Source organism: Sciurus carolinensis, chromosome 10 (genome assembly GCF_902686445.1).
Source record: "Sciurus carolinensis chromosome 10, mSciCar1.2, whole genome shotgun sequence".
NCBI classification, from domain to species: Eukaryota; Metazoa; Chordata; class Mammalia; order Rodentia; family Sciuridae; genus Sciurus; species Sciurus carolinensis.
Window position 1 is genome coordinate 118,473,339 of NC_062222.1, and position 16,335 is coordinate 118,489,673.

Genomic DNA, 16,335 nt, shown 5'->3' on the forward strand with positions numbered 1-16,335 from the left:
GTATAGAGGGAAAAGAGGGGTGGGAGGGGTGGTGGGAAGGGAAAAAATACCAGAATGAATTAAACAACATTACCCTATGTAAATTTATGATTACACAAATGGTATGCCTTCCTCCATGTACAGAGAAACAACATGTATCCCATTTGTTTGCAATAAAAAAAATTCAAAAAAAAATGATTATGATGGTTTATAGTAAACAAAATTGTGATATGAGTTGTGGGTTTAGAAGCTAAGAATGACCGTGGCAAGTGTATGAGGATTAGAGAATTTTTACCTGAAAGTATTCACACTTCACCTAATCTCCATCACATATGAGGTATTACATGCTCCTGGACATTGTGGTTTCTTGTTTTCATGAATTGTTGTTATCTTTTCATTTTTGGGGAACTCGGGTTATTCCCAGGACTCTGGTTTCTGAGAATTTATTAGTAGATGTACTTATCATGAATCTCACTATGTATATAATCCTACAGGGAAACCATTCATTGTTTTTGAAGCTCATGCATTGCATTAGAAGAAAATAGGCTGAGATCCTTATTTAAAATTAGCATGGTTGTCCACCAATTAATTTGAGGATAGCATAGAGGATCTTGCTCAAATTGCCCTCAGGCTCATAAACTCATGATTGAGTCCTAAGATGACAGGCCAGCAAGTCTTTAATTGGTAATAATTATGCTTAGCTATTAAGCCCTTGGGATAATGAGAACTCTATGTGCTAAGTGTTAATCATTTTGGTGCTAAACATTTCCATAAGAGTGATCTGGGTGGGAGTGGAGGGGAATAGTCAATGTTGTTGATGGGCCATCAAAAAGCCTACATCATCAGAATTGCAAAAGCAACTAATTCCCACTGGGAGAAAGAGGGAAGAAAGTAATGAGGAAGAAATAGAGAGAAATGTGGCCTATTGTGCTAATAATTCAGATATTCTCTGAAAAATCTTAATGACATAATATTTTTATATATTTATGAGTGGCAACTTTAGAATTTGATATATGTATCCAATGAACAAATCACGGTAATGAGCATTTCCATATTCTCAAACATTTTAAGTTTAAGAAACTTAGTACTCTTCTCCTCTATTTATTTTGAAATGTAAAAATAGTTCTTATACACAATTGCTGCCTTACTCTGCTATATAACATTTGAATTACTTTCTTCACTCTGGGTTAAACAAAACTGAGGGCATCATAATATCTGACTTGAATTCACACTACAAATCAATAGTAATAAAAAAATCATGGTGCTGGCATAAAAACAGAACATAGCCTAATGGAACAAAATAGAAAATCTGGAAATTAATCCATGTATTTATAGCTGCTATCAATTGAAACTGTACTGTTTCTCAAAAACTTATGTGTTAAAGACTTGGACCCCAGTCCTGGCACTATTGTGAGGAGGTAGAACTTTGAGGAGATGGAGACTAGTAGAATGAATAAAATTAGTCTATTGAAAATATACTATTCAAGGGGATATTGGGACTCCCTGCTCCTTCCTGTCTCTCTCTCACTTTCTGGAAACCAGAAGTGAGGAATTTCCTCCACTACATGCTTTTACTAGGATGTACTACTTTGCCACAGACCCAAAAGGAACATAGCTAGATGAACATGAACTAAGACTTTTGAATAAATGAGCCAAAATAAATCTTTCCTCCTTGTAAGTTATTTATCTCAGGTATTTCATCATAATAACATAAACTAACTACCACAACAGCAAATGGATCAAAGGCATCATTTGTGTACAATTAATCAACATGCAGTCTGTAAAAAAAAAAAAAAAAAAAAAAAATTAAACAATAAAGTAAAATTGAGGAGTGAAATAAACTCTACTTTAAAAAAAAAGGTACATTGGAGAAAGGACAGTCTCTTCAACAAAAGGTGCTAGGAACATTTGTTATACATATGTAGAAAAATGAAACTAGACTACTTCTTACCATATACAAAAATCAACTAAGTTAACCAAAGACCTGAGCATATGAACTGAAACTACTAGGAAAAACACATTGGAAATGCTTTAGCATACAGGAATCAGAAAAGATGTTTTTTAAATAAGTCTCCCCAAAATACAGGCAACAAAAACAAAATCAGACAAATAAGATTATAGTCAGTTGAGATGCTTCTGCACTGCAAAGGGAACAATCAACAGTGAAGAAACAACCTACAGAATGAAAGAAGATGTTTGAAAACTATTCATCTGACAAGAAGTTAATATTCAGAATATATAAGGAATTCAAACAATATGACAGCACAAAAGAATTCAGACATTCTGAGTTTTTGAAGACAGGGACATTGTCCAAGAATAATGAATTGTGTCTGAACTACCTTTAATTTAAAATTTTTGTTTTTAACTAATGTGTTTGCCTACTAACTTGCATACCTTATTAAGATAATTTCTGTTTTTTCTTTCATACTAAGGAAAAGAAAAGAGGCATTCCACATTTCCTCTTCATCTTCTTGCACGAAATAATGCAGGTGTAAACTGATCTTTTAAAATATATACACAATGTTTTAGAATACTCATATCCCAAGTAAAAGTTTGATATTTCTTGCACAAAATACTTTGAAATTTTAAAATATATTTCACTTACTGGCAGAGATTACAAACATTATAAACATTGCTTAATCTTTTGGGTGGTGTGAGGTGTGGTGAGGTAGAGTTGTAGCAATCCTTAACATTTTTAATTGTACAAAACAACTCCTACTCTCAGTTATTGTAAAACCTTATGGTAATGATATAATTATATACAATACAGTTTTGACTTTCACATAGATAAGTTCTTTCTTCAGAAAAAGAAAAAGTTGGCATGGATTTAAGAATGCTGTGAAATCAAAATCATAAAACTTTAGAGGTTGCACAATAAAGCACCATTTTTCTTTACATACACAATGGAATTTTTTTTTCCTTTTCCGATATGCCTGAGTAGATTTAGAGGTGGATTACAAAGCGAAGCCCGATTCACTGTAGACTGTCAAAAATAGTGTAAGTGTTAAAACCCCAGGTCTGTATCCTCCATGGGAAGTAGGGTCAGAGATGTGTCACGGCACATCAGACTGAAGCAATTCTGTGTTCCAGTCTATTTCTCCAACAAATGTGCAGACACAAGGAGTGCACAGCCCAAGGGCATCCCTATGGTCTGGACCAGAAGTATATCACAACACAGATCCAACCTTCCTTGTACCTTTCCCTTACTGGATGCTTATATACTGACAAATTCAGGTTAATGTGAACATCAAGGTCAACCACAAAAAGGAGAAGACTTTCATGAAAGAGTGGCCCAAGGTAGATTGGTATTTAATGATAGTGAAGGATGACTACAGGTCAGGTGCACACAGGTGAAACCCTGAGTTCCTTAGTAGCATCTGGCAGAGACACCACCTTTCTGACTGCATCATGATCCTTCTCTTTAAGATACTATTAGTCCACATTCACAAAGAATAGCTGTAGCAATGAGCTAAACAAAGATATGACTACATCAAAAATATTTCTGCCTTTTAAAAAAGAAAGATGATGCTTCAGTGTGAGCTGCTGCGAAAGGACAATATAGACAGGGGGGCTTAAGCCACATTTTTTTCTCACAGTTCTAGGGTCTGGAAGTCCTTTATCAGAGTACCTGCATGTTCAGGTCCCTGGTGACACCCTCTCCCTATTTTTTGAACCAGCTCACTGTCTTCTACTTCTGTACTCACCTGGTAGAGGGTTTGAACTCAAATCTTTCTAGAGAAACACCAATTCCATCACAGGGGCTCCTCCCTTATAACCTCATCTAATTTTAATTGCTCCAAAGTCCCATCTTCTAATTCACCTCCAAGTCTACTCAGACATAATGAAAATGAAAAAAAAAATCTATTGTTGTGTATGTAAAGAAAAATAGTGCTTTATTTTACAACTTCTAAAATTTTATGATTTTGATTTAATAACATTCTTGAACACGTGCCAACTTTTCCTGTTTTTCCTAAAGAAAAAATTTATCCATGTGAAAGCCAAAGTGGTAATGTATCTAATACCATCCTATTATGGGTTAGGGTTTCCACAAAGGACTTAGTCAATATAGATAAATTTTAAATAGAACACAATGTTAAGATTTGATAGCTAAAATGATAATATACCAAATGTTGAGCATTTATCTTGGTGTGATAAGATTATGGCAAGTATCTAAGGCAAGAAACATTTATCCAGATTATTGTAAAATGTCCTTTTCCTAACAAAGTGAAGTGGACAGAAAACACATTCATTTCTTCAAAAAAATTACAACAGAATTCTGTAAAGATTTCTTCTGTGTTTTTAAAGATTCAGGTAGCCTCATATCTCAATCTATTCACACTGTCAAAAGAATAAAAATAAGATATTTTAGGTACAAAAATGATTTAAAACTTTTTGTTAAATTTTAGTAGTGAATTTCTCTGCATAAAATTTAGGAAAAATGTGATGTCTTGACCAATTGCACTAATTAGTTTTGCTTCAAGTCTGCCCTCTTGTCTATTAAAAATGCACCAAATGTCCTCTCACTTTGCCTGCTCTACTTCTACTTTTCCTACTCTCTAGGAGAGAATCAGATTATTAAAAGTCTCACAAAATACTCTTCCAAGAATATGAGAGCAAGTGGGTCAAGCAGATGATGTCTCTGAAGTTGTTGGTTCTAAGGTATATGTATGGAATGACCCCAAGGAGCTAAAATCATTGCAATGACTTTATACAAAGGGAGATGTACAGCTAAAGGGGGAACTGAGCTTGCTCTTCTATGATTACCCAAAGGCCGGAACTACAGACTGTGCTTACCCTGCACCATACACAGGAGAGGTTGAATAAACGAATACAGCTCCTGAAAGTTGCTAACGTTTACTAACAAAAGTGATTCTATCTAATCTTCCACTGGAATTGTCTACACGGAAGAGCAACTACCAGGGTTAGCACTCTCAATGGAGAGTATATCCCTAACATCCAATGGTACAGGTACATTTATCTCTCTCAACTTGCTCAAAATGTGGAGAATACAATTTAACAAAATCCTAATGAAAACCATGAGCCTCTGATGTATGTACTGCAACTTTTTTTCTCGCATTTTTTAATTGTGATTAATATTTTCTGTATTTAATATAGCTGAGGGAAAGCCATGGAGGTTTTCAGAGCTGGTCAGTAGTGCCTATTTCCTTTGAGATTCTCTGGAGAGAAATGCAAGCATGCTGTTAAAAGGGACCCAGTCAGGTATGTGTTCAGGTACTTGCACATGTGTGACTCTATAAATATGTATAAATTCTCTTTTAGTTTTGCACTTGCAGTAAAGACTATACAAATCTGCTAGGGTGCTTAGGCATTAAAAGTAAAGGGCTAATAGGCTAACTTCTGCTAATCACAATTCATGTAATACTTTATAAAAATGGGTGATTTGTTTCATTCCTAACCTGGAACTTTCTTGCTACTCCAAGTTGACTTTCTCTTCAACTGAGCAAACAAAGGCATATATTACTGCTAAATTGGGCAAATTATATGGTAGTTTTGTGATTTGAACAAATTTCTAGTATAAGGAAAAAAATTCGCAAAACTGACTTTCCTCTGTGAACTATAACAGGATAAGAAATATTGTCCAGAAAAGGAAGAAAAGAAAGATTGTAGGTGACGCTCAAAATGCTGAGAATTTAACATGGAATATAATTTAATCAAGCCCTAGTGAAAACTATGAAGCCAATAATGCATGCACTGTGGTTCTTACATATTACCTTCATGTTGTATGTAATGACTTCCCTTTAAGAGGGATAGATGGTTGAGCAGGACCAATGGTATATTTGAGTGAGATGTCCAAACCACTTAATTGTGTCTTCAAATGAGATTTCAATTCTCCCAATCCAATCTTCCAACACAAGTTTCATGGGCATGAAGGCACTTAATAAGTACCATCAAATGATGATTAACTCCCCAAATTACTAGCTAATTAATCTGCTGTGAACTTAATTGGAGACTTCAGCCCTCCAAGTCAGAGTCTTGTAGGGTGGGCAGTCTCAAAATTAATTCCTCTTGAACACATACTACACTCCAGATAATACCTATGAAATGTGATGTCTAAAACTCTTTGCACATAATTAAAAACATGTTATGCACAAAGAAATTAAGCAACAGGTAAGTTATTTGTTCACAACTATAGTTCTAGAATTTAAAGCCAGATGTGTGTAACACAAGACCTGTGAGTATTAAATTCCTTTCTTACTCTCTCAAAAATGAAACAGAATAAAATGAGACAAAATAAATTAAACGAAACAAATTTTAAAAAGCGTGCACACATAGTTCTGTTAACACTACAAAATCTTCACAAGAATCCAAAAATTCATAACTTCTGCTATTCATTAGGTGGATCTGAAACCAGCAGAATACTATTTTTTTCTTTCACAATAGTTTGTCAAAGGTATTGTATCAAAATATTAAATGTTAAACTAGATGTTAGAGAAGCAGAGTCAGAATCATATGAAGAAAATTATGTAAAAAATAGATTTTATCCTATGTTTTCTTGGAGAACATATGGACTTTGAATGAAAATAATAATTATTGACATCAATAAGATATATAAGAAATGATCCTAACTGCATCAGATTTATAATTTGCTAATGGTCTCTTTTGGGGTTTGGCAATTGGCTATATGGCATCTCTTGTTCAAATTATGAGTAAGATGAATTAGCTAGAGAGTTTTGGGGAAGAAAGAGACATGTATACCTTAAACACTCTTCAGTTTGCTGAACATCCTGTTGGGCACACACTATAATCCTTTCATAGACTTTAGTGCTTCCTGACCTGGAATGAACTCGCTGTTTCAGATTGTGCTTCTCTTGAACCGAATGAACTCAAGAAGTTAATTCTACTTTGAGCAAATAGTGCTATAGCTTTGCTAAATGACTTCCTTATTGTTTAATTCAACATTGGTGTTTACTGAACACTCTTCATTAAACACTTATTTAGAAATGGATAGTGTATTGTATCTATTGTAATGGAGCTACCCGAGAAGACAGAATACAAGTTTTAATGTTTAGGAAAGATGAATTTAACAGGATACACACTTATGCCATGCATGGCTTTAAGTACTGGTGATACAAACAGGAGAAACATGCTTCCGACACAGTCAATGTATCAGAGAACACCTTGCTGGTGCTCTCATTCTTATATTCAATCAGTCACCACTGAACCCAGGGAAAGCGACCACCGCCCTCGGTCCATCAATAAGACATGCTTACTACAAGTTCAAGCCAATCACCATTGTTTTGCTTGATTTACTGGTAATAAGATGAGCATTTGGCTAAATTGTGACAAATGTAACATGAAGGGGATTCAGCAATGTTTCTTCTGGAGCATTTCCATTACTTAAAATCAAAAATAAACAAAAAATAAAAAGTAGCACAGATGAAACAAAGGGATGAAGGGGGCACCAGGATGTAGCTCAGTGGTACAGTGCTTGCTTAGCAGCATCGAGAAGCACTGTGTTTGGCTCCTGGCACCACAGATTGCGAAAAGAAAAAAGGGACGATAGGAAGGTGAGAGGGAAATCATCACTTATCACACACTACTGTTAGTCTAAATGTGATAAGCACACACCTGTTTCTCTGAATACCAAGACAATTCAACCATAGTCTATTCTAATTTATCACCATGAAGATAGATATTAAGACAGCTAAATCTGATAGGCCTGCAGTTATATTTTTGGCATCTATAATCTTTAAAATATCTACCATTAGTCTTGACTTTGAGCTATACTCATTTATGTAGGCACAATATACAGCACTATTTGAGTATGTTACAGAAAATGGTATTATCTTAAAGTCCAAGAAGATTTTATGACTAATCAATTGTATAGATATCAATCTACCATGTGAGAACTAGATCTCAATATTCAATAAAGATTAAAATTTCATTGGCATTTAATAATACCTTCAAAAATGACAATGATAGCAATACAACTTTCAGTCTTTTGTGGTGCATTTTGTATAGTTGAATGTTAGGATCACAGGACATTCCATGTATGATTTAAAATGTTTTAAATTATTCAAAAATCAATGAAAATTAGGTGCCAATAATACAGAGAGCTTATTTCAAGAATTCTAAAATAAACAAATTCAAGGTAATTTAAAAATAATTTTTGTGCTATAAGATATATACATTATTTTGTTGATATATGTGGCCATATATCAACAAAGAGAAGCAAATTGAACACTTTGTCCATGACATTATGATTTAAACTGAGTCCCAGCTCTGGGGAATTTCATGTACTTGGGCTACTTTCTTCAAGAAGAACATAAATGTTTTTCAGTGAATGTTGGAATTGAACTTTAGAAAGAAGGCAGACAGGGCCCAAGGAAGCAAATTTTGTCTCCCTAAGTGCCTAGGTATGAAATAATATAGTTTGAATAAAATTCTATAATAGTTCTTGAAAAAGAGAAAATGAATTTTTTGGTAAATTTGAACACATTTAAAAAATGAATAGCCCTTAGAAAATCAAAGTACACAAATGCTAGAAAGAAAGAAAGAAAGAAAGAAAGAAAGAAAGAAAGAAAGAAAGAAAGAAAGAAAGAAAGAAAGAAAGAAGGAAGGAAGGAAGGAAGGAAGGAAGGAAGGAAGGAGGAGGAAGGAAGGAAGGAAGGAAGGAAGGAAGGAAGGAAGGAAGGAAGGAAGGAAGGAAAGAAAGAAAGAAGGAAGGAAGGAAGGAAGGAAGGAAGGAAGGAAGGAAGGAAGGAAAGAAAGAAAGAAAGAAAGAAAGAAAGAAAGAAAGAAAGAAAGAAAGAAGAAAGAAAGAAAGAAGAAAAAGAAAGAAAAGAAAGAAAGAAAGAAATTGTTCTTGGAGCATTCCAAATTCAAAACCAATGAATGCAAAGAGTAGCATAAAGTTTTGTGATGACCTTTTTGGAGAATAATCCATTGTAAAACCGGCTGATACTCTTCTTTCCCACCTGCACATGCTGTCAACATCTTGATCCACAAATTAAAGCAAGAAGTGAGCTATTTGAGTCAAAGTGAATGAGAAGTGCCCGGGATGGTAGCAAATCTTTTGACATCCACAACAAATGCCACCATAGGAAACTTTCAGCTAGCATACATCACCCATCTCTGAAAATTGCCAGAAATAAATTCATCAAATCAAAAATTCCTTCTTTTGCTTCTCCCTGTAAATCTTTCACAAGTTCTTCTAGCCTATTCTAACCCAAGAACATGCAGTGAAGGGAATTCTGTCAATGTAGGATCCAACTTATCCAAGTTACATTATTAGCACATTTCAGCATATTCCTCAAGGGGCTTGAAAAAGTGAGAGTAAAGCCTGAAACTTGTGTACAAAGTATGGTTTATTATAAAGAAATAAATGAATAGATTTTGAAAAGTATGCCTGGAAAGCATCTTTTTTCCAGAAAAAAATATAAAATCAGGTGACTTATGGGTGGTATATTTCCTTTTGTTAATCTGATCTTTATGACTAATACAAATAAATGTATAGGATTGATCAGATTTTGTTGAATGTGTCCAGGACTTTGCTACCATGGGACAGAAAGTTGACAAAACAGGTGTACAAATGTATAGACATTGTACTAGAGAATAACACACACATATACACGTTTTACTGGATAATAGGAAAAATAATCATACCTGTCACTGGCACCTATGAACACATTAGGATGCATGACATAAGGTATTATTGTTGCAGATAGAATTAAGATTGCTTATTGACTGAACTTTAACATGGGGAGATTCTCTTGGATCATCTGGGTAGGATGATGAAGTATTCATAGCTTCAATCAGTAGTGGGAGAGGGCAGCAGAAGTAGAGGCTGGAATAAGACAATGAGAAAAAGAGTCTATTGGTCTCTGAGGCTTTGAAGGTATAGGAAGGGGACCTGAGCTGCATCGTGCACAGAGTTGCTAGAAGCTTCAAAGACCAGGGAAGGGACTCTCCCTTGGGGTGTGACCTATGTCAGAACTGTGACTTACTGAACTGTAAGCAATAAATTTGTGTGACTTTAAACCACCAAGTTTGTGCAATTTACTAAAGTAATAATAGATAGTAAATATCAGCCCCAATCGTGACAGTCTTATATTCTTAAATAACAGGAAAAAGAAAAATTTTACATTCACAGCACAACAGAGGAATACTTGTCCATTTTATCAAATGTTTTGTAAAGTCATCTTACTTTTTGTGGCATCTCCTTATCTTTTAGAAAGCAAATCTTCTGTGTTTACATAATTTCCATCTTCAATTGCTAAATGGTGTGTTTAAATGGACTCCATTCATTAATGAGATTGGTTGTGTCACTTGAAAATTATTCATTTGTCCGAGTCAGACACAAAACTATTTGCATTGGGGAGGAAAATTTTAGTAATGGAATCAACCATGTAAAATACTGATCCTTGTGCAAAAGCAATCTCATAAGTCATGGATTCTATCATAGCTGCAACTGCATGTTGTTCTCAATCACATCAACCTTTCCCTTGTATCTGAGCGGAAAGTACTTGCTTCAGCCCTAATCAGAGTTATTTTCCCCCTTTCAGGTTTGCCTGGGACACTTTTTATCCTCCAGGTCTCAGCTTAAACAGCACTTATTTATCAAAGAATTGCCTGTTACCTCCACTCAATGCTCACTAGATTATCTTCCCTATGTACTTCTGAAATACCCCTACACCAAAGTTGTCATCAATTTTATCATATTTAACTGTAACTGACATTTTTCCCTGTGCCCCCATGGTCATTCTGCCTTAGAAACAAATAACAATGAAAATTTCAATAGTGTTAAATGAAATAAACAAAGGAAGGAAAGAAAGAAGGAAGGGAGGAAGGAAGATCAAGTTCTAAGAAAAGAATGTGCATTATTACTTCAAGGCTAATTTGGTATTTGTGCAGTGAGAGGTGGAGAAGGAAGAAAAATAGTAAACCAGATTGTGGAAGGTCTTGTAGATAGCTATTATAAATTTGGGTTTAAATCTGAGTGTGATTAAAGAAAAAAGTAGTTCTGAAGATTTTGAGGAGATGGGTTTTATCTGATTGTTGGTCCTTGCAGGAATAATTCTGATACTCTTTGAATGATAAAATATCAGGAAAGCAACAGTGGAATTGACTGGACAAGATGGAAATCCAGTGCATTACGCTGGGCTATAGTGGATGGTAGCTTTGTCTAGGGTCAGCACAAACAACGGGGATGAAAGGTTATGGATTGCAGGGTTGTTTTGAAGACAGAGTCAAAAAAATTTACTGATGAAGTGGAAAAGAAGAAAAGGAAATACATAACTGTCAGAAGAAGACTGGAAACAGTAAGTTGGGCGAAGAAAATAAGGGTTTTCATTTTGGAACATGATAATAGTGAGATTCCTATCATGCATCCAATGTCGATATGAAGTAGACATTGGATCAAAGTCCTGGGATCTAGAGCTGAAGATGAAATTGTAAATGTCATCAGGATTTGATCTTTGATATGACCCAACTAATTGAGAAAACTGAGGAAGATCACAGTACACATGGCTCTACGATGATATGAATGGAAGTCAGCCTGATTTCACTGATCCTGTTTACAAGCCCATATCTTTTTCAGCAAAGTAAGGATCATTTTATTTTCACTGTTAGCATTAGAAATTACATGTATATTATTCATATGCATACAAAATGATACATAGAAAGTAGTTAGCAAACCATACTATTATTTTAATATTTGTCATTAAAACTTACATTTCTTTTTCATATTGCCATCACAGAAAATTTAAGCTTACCTTACTTGCCACAGTGATTTTTGGTATCATTTCAGAGATAATTTGCCTAGGTGTCTATTTATTCCAGGAAGATGTTAAATATAATCTTGAATATTCTTTTCAAATCCTTTATGTATCTGGTATTGAATGCCAACTCTCCTTTGAAATTTCCTAGCAAATAATTTTAGATAATATAAAATGTTTAACTGAGGTAAAGAGAATTTCAGAACCATTTCATACTCTACAACAAAGGGAGAAAATTAGAGGTACTGAAAAGAGGCCTAAGATTAGCATGATGTGGTGTTTTAAAAATCTGTTTCCCTAATGTAGGTTGGTGTAATCAGAGGACTTTGAACATGTTCTTTAAAAAGATTCACAATGCTGGTACATTTGCCAGAAAACTCATCAAGGAGAAATGCCAAAAACTGCCCTCCGGAGGTCATGTCAAGAGTAGAGAACTGAAGACTCAGGGTATCTGAGAGTTGTTGGGGAGGGGGACACAATAGAAGACAAGACACTGGCACCCCTCTGAGCTGTAATCAAGGAGGAATGCTGAAAATCATCCTGCCAAGAGGAAGAGCCTCTGGAACATACTGGCAGTCGATGCCAACAGGAGACAATGGCAGTGAAGAGATCTGTTGCCAGTTCTGACCAGCAATTGCCAACATGGAGTCCCAGAGCCAGAGTGTCTGATCCAAAAGCAGCTGCCAGGAGGCACTCCCCGGTACCTTCTCCATGAAATTAAACTTCCATAGAACTACAGGGCACTCTTAAGCTTAGGAAATTGAAAGAAAGCTCAGAAATTCTAAGTGGATATTCCAATAAACCACGAGAAACTTGAGAAAAAGAAAGAAATGGAGAAAGAAAAACAGAAAGTTATAAAGTCTAAATTTTCTTAAAAGTCTTGTATTTATGTGTTTATTCCCATGATGTCTCTTGGAATTTGAATATTCTACCCATAATTCCCGTCCAATTACACAAGGCAGGTTGCCGGTCCAAGTGGGTGATGGAGTCGATTTATAGTCGCAATTTTCTAATAATCATGTGGATATGAAAACATGGCAAAACTTTACATATGTTGTTTTGGAATTATTTTTGATTGTATGATGCTTACTAATTTAATATTCCAAAGTATATTAAGTTTATATTATTAGATATTTATTTTAAAAATATGTTCCCATACTACATACTTTTTTGATAAATTACAGTAGGGCTAAACAGTTTTCCTACTTAGTCAGTGAACACATTGTTGGATTTATGCATTTAGGCATGGTCTTAGCTATGTTGTTATATTTCTGATAGTTAAATCTCAGGATGATATCAAAAGATGGTCCAGAAGAAAATAGACTAATTTTCATTAGCTTAGTGATAAAATCTACTTATCTTCTTTGCATATGTATCATAAAACCCAGTATGTATTTTTTGATAACATTTGGTGAGTGATTAAAGGAATAAATGCGTTAATCAATGTTAATATATTTAAATAATTTTACTGTTTATTTTTCTTAAATCTACTATATAAGAATGATTTCATAAAAGTTTAAGAAGCAGCTTGCATTATTTTTTACTTGATGATTAAAATAGAAAGGTGAACATAAGAAAAGTACATCATCTACCAAAATTTCTCTAAACCATGTATGAGGTATAAAAAATGGAGAGGAAAAAAAATGCCCTGTAAGAGAGTTCTGGGGTCAAACCAGGTAAAATCTATAATGAAGCACATCACCTTTAACCATAAAAGTAAAGTGACAAATAGTTTTTAACATTAAATCAGGAAAGTCACAGTGTGGGGTGAGTTACAAAATAGAAAGGCTCCAATACAACACAGAGCAAGATAAAATGTAGATTGCTTCCCATGATTTGGTACATGCCTTTCATGGTAGCTTCATGGATCATGTTACTCAATTGACAAATAACTTATAAAATTAAACAACAAGATATATAAAAGTTTTTCCAGGAGTTATTAGCTAAATAATAGAAAAAAAGTAGATCAATGGAATAGAATAGAAAGAACTGAAACAGAACCACATGCGTTTAGTTAACACTGGTCTCTGACAGGGGAACAAAGGCAATACAATGGAAAAAAATCTTTTCAATAAATGGTGCTGGAATAACTGGACATCCACATGTAAAAGTGAATGCAGAACAGACCTTACACCCTTCACAAAAATTAACTCCAGATAGATCACAGATCTAAATGTAAAATGAAAACCTACAAAACTCCTTGATATCACAGAAAATCAAGATGACTTAGGGGTAAGTAATGATATTTTACATAAAATACCAATATCCCAATCCATTAAACAATGGGTTGAGTCAGGCATGGTGGCATATACCTGTAATCCCAGTGGCTTGGGAGGTTGAAGCATGAGGATCTCGAGTTTAAAGCCAGCCTCAGCAAAAGCAAGGCTCTAAGCAACTCATTGAGACCCTATCTCTAGGTAAAATATAAAAAATAAGGCTGGGGATGTGGCTCAGTGGTCGAGTGCCCCTGAGTTCAATCTTTAGTACCCCTGCACACAAAAAAAAGAATGGGTTGGCAAAATGGACTTCACTGGAATTAAAATTATCTGACCTGCAAATGATACTGTCTAAAGAATGAAAAGACAAACCACAGATTGGGATAAAATATTTACAAAAGGTGTATGTGATCAATCTCATTTAAAAATGGGTAAACACACATACATACAAATCACAATTAAGTGTAAAGATAATTCATATCATAGATAATTAGGGAAATGCAAATTAAGACAATCATAAAATACTACCACACATCAAGTTAAATAACCAAAATCCAGAACGCTGACAACATCAGATGCTGATGTCAACGTGGAGCAACAGGGCATCTCATTCATTGTTCATTACATGTGTATAACATTCAGGAAAAGGTAAAACTATGGAGACAATGAAAAGATCAGTGGTTGGCAGGGTTGAGGAAAGAGAGGGATGAATTGGCAGAAAAAGCATAGAAGATTTTTAGGTCAGTTGAAACCATTTTGTATAATAGGGAATAATGGGGACAAATTATTATAAATTTATCAACCCATAAAGTGTGGAACATCTAGAGTAAGTCTTCATGTGAACTATTGACCCTAAATGATAATAATATGTCAATGTAGGTGCAGCAATTTTAATAAATGCACTAGACTACTGTGGTATGTTGATAATGGAAGAGACTGGTCACATGTTCTCCTTCTGACTTTGTCCATGAACTTAAAAAATGTTCTAAAAAATTCTGCCAAAACAAATTCACCTTAGAAAGCTAAAAAGTTTGACTAATAGAATATTGACTATCTTAAAACTTACAATGCTTATTTATCATTAAAGATATTTCATTTAGGTGCAGATTCAGCAAATACAGTATGTTTTAAAGCTAAACAAAACACAATTGATAAAGGAAAAGAGAAAACAATTTTAACAAAATAGAATTAAATATGAAAAGCACAAAAAGGTGATCCGAAATGATTTGATAAATTTGGTATGAATATAATAAATGCAGATAAAATTAAGTTCGCTACAGTCAGTATATAGATAAATCTTTTTAAATAAATAGTATCTGATAATTTTCCCATTAAATTCATTGAATGATTAAAATTCTGTGACTTTCTATTTTCATAGAGTAGTGATTGATCTATATTTATTAATAAAATATATCATACATTTTCTTGTTTTCCTCAAAGCTTAAAATAGCATGTATATATGTGTTGTTTAATTTCCCCTTATATTACAAATGATTTCTGTATTTTATACAAGATATTTTACTGTTGGTACATAACGATTCTTGAGAAATTTTTTTGGCAGTTAACACTGTATAAAAAAATGAGACTCCATCTCCAATTTATGTTCTGCCTTGAAAACCATTTTATAACATGTTACTATTGCCAGCAGTGGCAATCTTATCTTGGGTTACATTTGCCTAGGACATCTTTGCCTATTTTTGAATAATGAACTCTTCTTGCATATGGTAAGCAACTTATCAATGGGGTTTGCTTTGTTGCACAGTCTATAAATATTTCTCTTTTAAAATAGATTTCAATTAGAATTCCCTTAGGATATGCATACAATTACAGGAAATTAAAAGTTTGCCTGGTTATTTAGGTACCTTCACAGTGGGCATCGATGAACTAAAAGGAGGATGAGGAGGAGGAAGGGGAGGAGAAGAAGAAGGAGAATAAGAAGGTGGTTGAAAGAATTGAAGTTACACTAACCAAGAGACATGTCAAATACAGCAATAATAAAAGTTTAGCTATACATCTCAAAGGTGAGTTTGAAAGACAATAGAATGAAACAGATATAACTTTCCTATGTTTGTATATGAATACATGACCAGTGAAACTCCACAGAATGGAGGAAAGGGATACTAATTAGAATAAGTAATACTCTGTGTATTAATATGTCAAAATACTCACTATTGTCATGTATATCTAAAATGAACAAATTTTTTAAAAAGTGAGTTTGCTTTTCATAATTTTAGATTATTACTTGAGATTTAAGGGGCTATTCTGCTCTAGTTTGTTTATTTAAATATGTGATTACTTATAGTATAGCCTAAATTATGGCAGTCATGGATCCAAAGTACAGTCATCTTTCTTCCACATAATGCTAAAGAGGGAGGAAGATCAGAGTTAATATACTGTGCAAC